The 9382-nt window shown below is 28.6% G+C and overlaps 1 protein-coding gene across 1 annotated transcript in view; it reads right to left on the reverse strand.

Moving 5' to 3' along the window:
- Nucleotides 1-8693, reverse strand: part of LOC135133784 (autophagy-related protein 9A) — a 34907-nt gene extending 26214 nt beyond the window's left edge. Inside the window, exon 1 of the mRNA XM_064062304.1 lies at nt 8672-8693. The gene's annotated coding sequence lies outside the window, so the exon portion shown is untranslated. The remainder of the gene's footprint in view (nt 1-8671) is intronic.
- Between the last annotated feature and the right edge of the window lie 689 nt (nt 8694-9382).

The following is a 9382-nucleotide window of genomic DNA, read 5'->3' on the forward strand; positions in this document are numbered from 1 at the left end:
TTTTAAAATAATGTGTTCTTTCAAGTGCAAAGTGTTTAATTTAGATGATTCGCCAAAAAATTAGGAATATTTCAAAATATTTCGTATTTTTGTTCATGAGTGTTGATTTTTTTATGTTCTCTTGCAGTATGAAAAGAAATCAACGTCATAATTTCATTTTAAAAATTTGGGATTTTAAACATTATAAATTAAATAATTTTTAAATTTTTATGTGAACCAAAAATTTTGAAAATCTTGGTACTGAACCATTAATACTTTGTTTTCCGAATCAGTTCCTCGAAAACTAAAAACTAAATGTCAGAATTGTTTGCGGATTTTTAGGCGACTTTTCAAAAATATCAATGTTTTATCTAAAATTTCTAAAATAAAGTGTTCTTTCTACCACAAAGTCTTTAATTTAAATCACGCGGCAAAAAATTATGAAAATTTCAAAATATTTCGTATTTTTGTTCATGAGTGTAGATTTTTTATGTTCTCGTAAAATACGAAAAGAAATCAATGTCGTGATTCCATTCCAAAAATTTAGGATTTTGAACATTTTAAGTAAATAATTTTGAAATTTTTATGAGAACGAAAGATTTCAAAAATCTTGCCACTGGATCATTAATACTTTATGTTTTTCGAATCAACTCGTCGATATCTAAATCTTAGAATTTTTTGAGGATTTTTAGGCAATTTTTCAAAAATATAAATTTTTTACCTAAAATTTTCAAAATAAAGCGTTCTTTCTAGAACAAAATGTTTAATTTAAATCATGCGGCAAAAAATTATGAAAATTCTAAAATATTTCGTATTTTTGTTCACGAGTCTAGATTTTTTATGTTCTCGTAAAGTATGAAAACAAATCAATGTTATGATTCCATTCCAAAAATTTAGGATTTTGAACATTTTAAGTAAATAATTTTAAAATTTTTATGAGGACGAAAAATTTCGAAAATCTTACTACTGGACCATTAATACTTTATGCTTTTCGAATTAGCTCGTCGAGATCTAAATCTCAAAATTTTCTGAGGATTTTTAGGCAACTTGAAAAATCTCAATTTTTTTTTTGTTTTCAAAACAAAAAAAATTAATTCACATAATGAATTAAATAATATATATCTAGAAGTTTTAAAATGAAGTGTTCTTTCTAAGTAGCCTAATATGTGTAACTTTTTAACTCAGATTATTATTATACCTAGTTTTCTTAGTCATTTTTCTATTTTCTATGCATTTTTTTTTCAACAAAAACCCGTATTTCAACTAAAACATCAAAAACAACGCTGAATTTGATTTTTTACCCCTATTTTTAACTCCTAGCTTCCAACTCGGATTTTCCTAAAAACATCAATTTTTTGGGAAAATGAGTCAATTTTCAAGTTTCGTCGTTTAAGTTTGTTGAGTCTGAAAAACAGCCCACTGAGGTATTTTCAAAAACACAAAAAAAAAAGAAAATGACCTGTTTTTAAGCCCATTTTATCTATTGAAACATCAATTTTTTATGGAAATTACTCTATTTTTTAAAAATGGAGGCCAGATTTTTATTCCAAAAATAAGGAAAACTACCCTGTTTTTATAATTTTTTTTTTAAATGTGAGCCAGACGTAACCACTGAATCTGTGGTTTTTGTTGAAAAAAAATGCATAGAAAATAGAAAAATGACTAAGAAAACTAGATATAATAATCTGAGTTAAAAAGTTACACATATGTATATTTTTATAAAATTGGAATCGGATTATCTATTAGTAAATTATTATTTAGTGCATCGGGATTATCTTCGTTAGCCCTACCTCCACTAGTTTGTTTATCTCTTGGTGTGGGGATAATAGAAATCTTAGATAAGAGATTAAAAATATCAGAAACAATAGAAGAATATAAGTTGATTTATAAATTTTATAGACAGTTGTTGCATTTATATAAGGCTGATAAAATAAATGAAAAAAAAAATAAATAAATACACGTGAAGAGGAATTTGTCAGTAATTTACCGCTGTAAGTAAATCAGATGATGTTGGTCCAACTAATGGATTATTCTTTATTTTAGATGGAAACTTGAAGTTATATTTATCTGTTGTCGACTTATTTGCAGACTCATCAAAAATTAATAAGTTATATGAGTTACATGACGCTGTTTTATATTTTCTTGATAAAAAACAAGGAGTGTCTCTGGAAAGAAGTAAATGTTCTTCAGGTCTAATTATTATGAAGATTCTTTTCGTAATATTGATATTTTTGAAAATTGATTTATAAATTTTATAGACAGTTTTTGCATTTGATTAATTTTATATTTAAATTTAGTCCATTAAATGAATCATCATTATCATCGTATGCTAGCAGAGTGTAGACGTGCATTTTGTCGTTCCTTACATTCGATTGCATTTAGGTGAGTTTGTTCCATATTGATTTGAGCCTGTTGTGAACTAAATAATTACATATACTGACGAATAGATTGGTTTGTTAATTTTCATCGAAGGAAACGTGCTCTATGTTTCCTTCCGACTTTCACGTTTTGCTAGAGTTCGTTATCATTAGTTTTTCTGGCCGTCGACTTTTTTGCCTTAATTTACTTTTCTTCTACTTGACCCCAAACTGGCCGCAGTGTGATTTCAGCACTTGCGAGTGTCGAAAATGGCTATAAAATGCAGTAGCAGAACGATTTTATATGAATTCAATATTCATTGTCCCAATCTAGGTATTTTGGAACAACTGAAAACTTTATTAAATAAACTAGGTTCTTATAGTTTTGAAACTGACTAAAATAAGATATATGGAAAAAATATTTAATTCACCAAAATTTTACTTAATTACAATAATAATAATACATTTTATACAATAGTAATTATCCTTGCAACAGATACATGGTCAACTGTATCGTCATTTTATAGTGAACCAAGAGTTATAAGGTTATATGGCCATCATAAAATCATCCCATTGTGTCGAAGTTAAGTTGTTTACAATAGAAAATGTTTTAGGGTCGTAAATAACGTGTCCACTGCAGCTCGACCGGCTCTTGTGGTTTGGTTCAGGGGCGGCTTTCACTAAATATGAAAATCCACCACTCCACTATTTCTTTACTACCTGCAGCCGCTGAGGGTTCCGAAATAACCACTCGCTTTGAAAGCCGGCCCTGTTAAATATGAGCAAGAAATGTTTAGAAGATGATTTATTGCCAACCGGTAAGTTTAGTGCGAACCACACAAAGGGGGTATTTATTTACGGTCAACTACTTTTATGATGGCCATATAACCTTATAGGTCTTGGTTCACTATATAATAATTCATCAATTATTTCGTCTTAATCAATTCAAAAATCCACCACATTACATTGACATGTGATATTATATGTAACTGAAAAATTATGAGAATCCAAAAAATTTATAGGCTCACACTCAGCATTTATAAACTTATTCCTTAAGACTATGTGATGAATATGGTCCGCCAATCCATTTTCAATTTGTTGTTCAAGTCTACAGAAGACTTGCCATGCGCAACGTGGAGGCTGCTTTCGATATATTCCCACAACATTTGTTAAAGTTATTCCAGGCAGCAACATTAAAAAAAAGTTAATTTGAATCTGACGATGCTGTGCTTCTAGGTCTGCAAAATGTTCTTGCGGGAATGGAAATACCCATCTTTTTCCAAAAAAATCCCCCAAATTTCGGGGAAAATCCCCCGAGTTGGCACCACTGTACTACAGCCAAAAGGTGGGAAATTTGAAATATTTGCTTCTTGAAAGGCTTGGTGCCTAAATAGAAGTTGCTATTTAACCGTATAATGTATGATTGATTATATTTACAAACCTTGTTAATTCAAATACAAATTTAAAGTTGTTCACAATGATTTTGTTAAGACTTAAAAAATGTCCACATAAAATCAGAAAGTCAATACTTTCAATAATAATAATAATAAAAAACATCAATGGTTTTCTTAATTTTAGTAGTCTAATATGTGTAACTTTTTAACTCAGATTATTATACCCAGTTTTCTTAGTTATTTCTCTATTTTCTATGCATTTTTTTTAAACAAAAACCACAGATTCAGTTGTTACGTGTGGCTCACATTAAAAAAAAAATCATAAAACAGGGTGGTTTTCCTTCTTTTTGGCATAAAAATCTGGCTCACATTTAAAAAAAATAGGGTAGTTTCCATAAAAAATTGATGTTTCAATAGATAAAATGGGGTTAAAAACAGGTTATTTTCATATTTTTTTGTGTTTTTGAAAATACCTCAATGGGCTGTTTTTCAAACTCTGCAAACGTCAACGACAAAACTTGAAAATTGACTCATTTTACCAAAAAATTGATGTTTTTAGGAAAATCTGAGTTAGAAACTAGGGGTTAAAAATAAGGGAAAAAACGCAAATTCAACGTTGTTTCTGATGTTTTAGTTGAAATACGGGTTTTTGTTAAAAAAATCCATATAAATAGAAAAATGACTAAGAAAACTAGGTATAACAATCTGAGTTAAAAAGTTACACGTATTAGACTACTTAGAAAATCCTAAATTTTTGGAATGGAATCACGACGTTGATTTCTTTTCGTATTTTACCTACGAGAACACGAAAAATCTACACTCATGAACAAAAATAGGAAATATTTTGAAAATTTCATATTTTTTGCCGCGTGATTTAAATTAAAGACTGTGGTAGAAAGAACACTTTATTTTAGAAATTTTAGATAAAACATTGATATTTTTGAAAAGTTGCCTAAAAATCCTCAAACATTTCTGAGATTTAGTTCTCGGTGAGCTGATTCGAAAAACAAAGTATTAATGGTCCAGTACCAAGATTTCCAAAATTTTTGCTTCACATAAAAATTTCAAAATGATTTAATTTAAAATGTTTAAAATCCCAAATTTTTGAAATGAAATTATGACGTTGATTTCTTTTCATATTGTAAGAGAACATAAAAAAATCAACACTCATGAACAAAAATACGAAATATTTTGAAATATTCCAAATTTTTTGGCGAATCATTTTATTTTAAAAATTCTACATCAATATTTTTTTTTAATTTTTACGAGAATTAAATTGTCTTTTTTTTTATTTGAAAACAGAAAAAAATTGTGACATTTGAATAGTTGACTAAAAATCCTTAAAAAATTCTGAGATTTATTCTAGATATGGACGAGTTGATTCGACAAAACATGAAGTATTAAAGGTCCAGTGCCAAGATTTTCGAAATTTTTCGTTCTCACAACAATTTCAAAATTATTGACTTAAAATGTTTAAAATTCCCAAATTTTTGAAATGGAATTATGACGTTGATTTCTTTTCATATTTTAAGGGAACATACAAAATCTACACTTGTGAACAAAAATACGAAATATTTTGGACTTTTCATAATTTTTTGCCGCATGATTTAAATTAAACACTTTGTACTATAAAGAACACTTTGTTTTAAAAATTCTAGATACATTTTTTTATTTTTCTATGAGAATTAAATTGTTTTTTTTTTGTTTTGAAAACAAAAAAATTGTGATTTTTGAAAAGTTGACTAAAAATCCTCAAAAAATTCTGAGGTTTATTGTAGATCTCGACGAGCTGATTCAACAAAACAAAGTATTAAAGGTCCAGTACTAAGATTTTCGAAATTTTTCGTTCTCATAAAAATTTCAAAATTATTTACTTAAAATGTTCAAAATCTTAAATTTTTGGAATGGAATCACCACGTTGATTTCTTTTTGTATTTTACGAGAACATAAAAAATCTACACTCATGAACAAAAATAGGAAATATTTTGAAATTGTCATAATTTTTTGCCGCGTGATTTAAATTAAACACTTTGTACTAGAAAGAACACTTTATTTTGAAAATTTTAGGTAAAAAATTGAGATTTTTGAAAAGTTGCCTAAAAATCCTCAAAAAATTCTAAGATTTAGATATCGACGAGTTGATTCGAAAAACATAAAGTATTAATGGTCCAGTAGCAAGATTTTTGAAATCTTTCGTTCTCATAAAAATTTCAAAATTATTTAATTTAAAATGTTCAAAATCCTAAATTTTTGGAATGGAATCGCGACGTCGATTTCTTTTCGTATTTTACGAGAACATAAAAAATCTACACTCATGAACAAAAATACGAAATATTTTGAAATTTTCATAATTCTTTGCCGCGTGATTTAAATTAAAGACTGTGGTAGAAGGAACACTTTATTTTAGAAATTTTAGATAAAACATTGATATTTTTGAAAAGTTGCCTAAAAATCCTCAAACAATTCTGACATTTAGTTCTCGATGAGCTGATTCCAAAAACAAAGTATTAATGGTCCAGTACCAAGATTTTCAAAATTTTTAATGTTCACATAAAAATTTCAAAATTATTTCATTTAAAATGTTTAAAATCCCAAATTTTTGAAAAGAAATTATGACGCTGATTTCTTTTCATATTGTAAGAGAACATAAAAAAATCAACACTCATGAACAAAAATACGAAATATTTTGAAATATTCCTAATTTTTTGGCGAATCAGTTAAATTAAACACTTTGTACTACAAAGAACATTTTATTTTAAAAATTCTACATAAATATTTTTTTTTTATGTTAAGAGAATTAAATTGTCTTTTTTTTGTTTTGAGAACAACGAAAAAAATTGTGATTTTTGAAAAGTTGACTAAAAATCCTCAAAAAATTCCAAGATTTGGCTCTCGACGAGCTGATTCGACAAAACATGAAGTATTAAAGGTCCAGTACCAAGATTTTCGAAATTTTTCGTTTTCACAACAATTTCAAAATTATTGACTTAAAATGTTTAAAATTCCCAAATTTTTGGAATGGAATCATGACGTTGATTTCTTTTCATATTTTAAGAGAACATAAAAAAATCATAAACAAAAGTACAACATATTTTGAAATTTTCATAATTTTTTGCCGAATGATTTAAATTAAACTTTGTACTATAAAAATACACTTTCTTTTAAAAATTGTAGGTAAATAATTTTTTGAGAGCATTTAATTGTTTTCTTTTTGTTTTGAAAACAAAAAACTGATATTTTTGAAAAGTTGCCTAAAAATCCTAAAAAAAATGAGATTTAGATCTCCACGAGCTGATTCGAAAAACAAAGTATTAATGCTCCAGTACCAAAATTTATTTTTATTTATGTTTAAAACCCTAAATTTTTGGAATGAAAAGTTGATTTGTTTCCATAATTTAAAAGAACATAAAAAATCACTACTCGTGAACAAAAATACCAAATATTTTGAAATATTCACAATTTTTGGCGCATGATTGAATTAAACACTTTATAGCGGAAAGAACACTTTATTTTAAAATTTTTTTGGGTAAATATTTTTAATGAGAATTATATTGCGATATTTTTGTTACGAAAAAAAAAAGAAAAAATTTAGGATTTTTGAAAAGTTCCTCAAAAAATACTGGGACCCATATTTCGAGAGGCTGATTCGAAAAAAACATGAAGCGTTAATGGTCCTGGACTCCTGGACCAAGATTTTTGAAAAACAAGTTTCAAGTTCCTTCTTTTGTTTTCATGACTTAAAAAAAATATTTAACAATTTTATTCTCACATTTTCAAAAATTATTTATCTAAAATGTATAAAATAAAGTGTTTAAATAACTTTAACCGTCATATTTCTATTCTTGTTCATGGAAGTTTTCCTTGAATTTGTTTTCTTTTCTGGTAATTTTTTCGAAAATTCATTTTTGACTTCGAAACGAGACATATGGAAGCATGTCAAACATAGCGAAAAAAATTGTTTTTAATTAAATTTGGTTTTAAAAATTAACGAGATGTTTAATGAAGAAAAAAAAAGTTTCACTTGGAATCAGAAAAGAAATCTGGCGGATTTTGAAAACTTCTAAATTAATTACCTAAAACATTTCAAAATGACGCTAACAGCTGCATTACCGTTAAAACCCGGCACCCTAACAACAAACGATGCTACCACTTTCTCTATTGTGAGTCACGCTGACCACGTGCTACGAAACGGAACGCTGTGATTCGCTGAATTTAGTGCCTGTTCGTTCCAACTCGGCTTTCTTAAAAAACAAACTATAAATTTAAACAAAACTTGAACTGCGCCAATTACGAGACGTGATTTAGTCGTTTTTACTCAATTAAATTGTGACCGGTCAATACAGATTTCTGCCCGAGCTTAAACAAGTAGCAGAAGATGGCGCTCTCCACTATAAATTAGCTTAATTTTTTCGTTCCGCGTGGATTAATATCAATAGACTCAAGCTACCCATATCTCCTTAAGTTTGCCAATTAAAAACAACAGTTTAATGATATCGGTTTTCAACACAGAACCTTAATAAATAATTGTTTCGTCCACTCAAGTTTATCAACACAAACAGATTAAATTAAAGCCGCGTTTTCCCAATTTTATTATAATTGTTATTTCGACGAGGCGGCAAATCGTATGCGTGCTTTAACAACGTAAACATTTCATAAACATTTCAAATTTGTGCCATTATTTTGAAAACAGTTCGTAAAAATTTCCATCAACTTATCGGCACGAACCACTATTTACAACCCAGCTTCGTTAAAATTTTAGTACCCAACAACTTACACACGCTTTTACGGCATTCCGTCGTGTTATCACCAAATGAACTTTCGATAATGGGAAATAAAAATCGGGTATTAAATTCGATTCGTTGAGAAAAGAACCATAAAAGGAGATTAAGCACGAAAAAACACAACAGATATTAGAAAAATGCGATAAACAGAAAAACTTACCACGTGTGAAGACAAGCGCGCTTATCACCACAGAATTAGCAAACGACAACGGTCTGTCTGGCAAAATTTGTCTGAGATAATGAGGGTTGAGGGTGGGGGGTGTGCGAACCAACGGTTCGCCAAAATTCTCGGTATTCGGGTCTTGGAATAATAGTATCTGATTAGAATGGGCTGGGTGCCTCCCATATTAAACGAGATAACGCTATTTATTATTAATATAATAAGAATGCTAGAGATAAATCAAGAATGTACGTAAGTAATTCTGGGTATATAGATTTTGGTGTTCAAGTGTGACAAACGTGCCACATTCACACAAAACATTAATTTCGGCACCGTTTTGAGTAAAATACGAGTTTAAAAACGGTGGTTACCTAACTGACTACTTGTCTGTCTGCTTATCATAAGAATGATAAGGGTTTTCACCTAGATTTTCCGTTTCTGCGGAATTTGATATCGCGGTGACGACACTTGCATACCAATATCTGAAAATGTCAATTAAATTTTATCTCAGTATATGTACACCAGGATATGAAAATTAATTAGTTGGAGTCCGAATACACAAAACGCGTGTCCAATCCATGAATTAAGTAACATTCTACACACCATGTGCGTCTAATGACTTAAATATGACCTAACAAAGTGCAATTTAAGTATGTTATTGATGTTTTTAAGTCAAGGTGACGGGTTTTTACCTTTGCCAGTATTACAATA

The sequence above is a fragment of the Zophobas morio genome, unplaced genomic scaffold (genome assembly GCF_036711695.1).
Source record: "Zophobas morio isolate AGI-343-1 ecotype UQ-CSIRO unplaced genomic scaffold, CSIRO_AGI_Zmor_V1 ptg000022l, whole genome shotgun sequence".
Lineage (NCBI taxonomy): Eukaryota > Metazoa > Arthropoda > Insecta > Coleoptera > Tenebrionidae > Zophobas > Zophobas morio.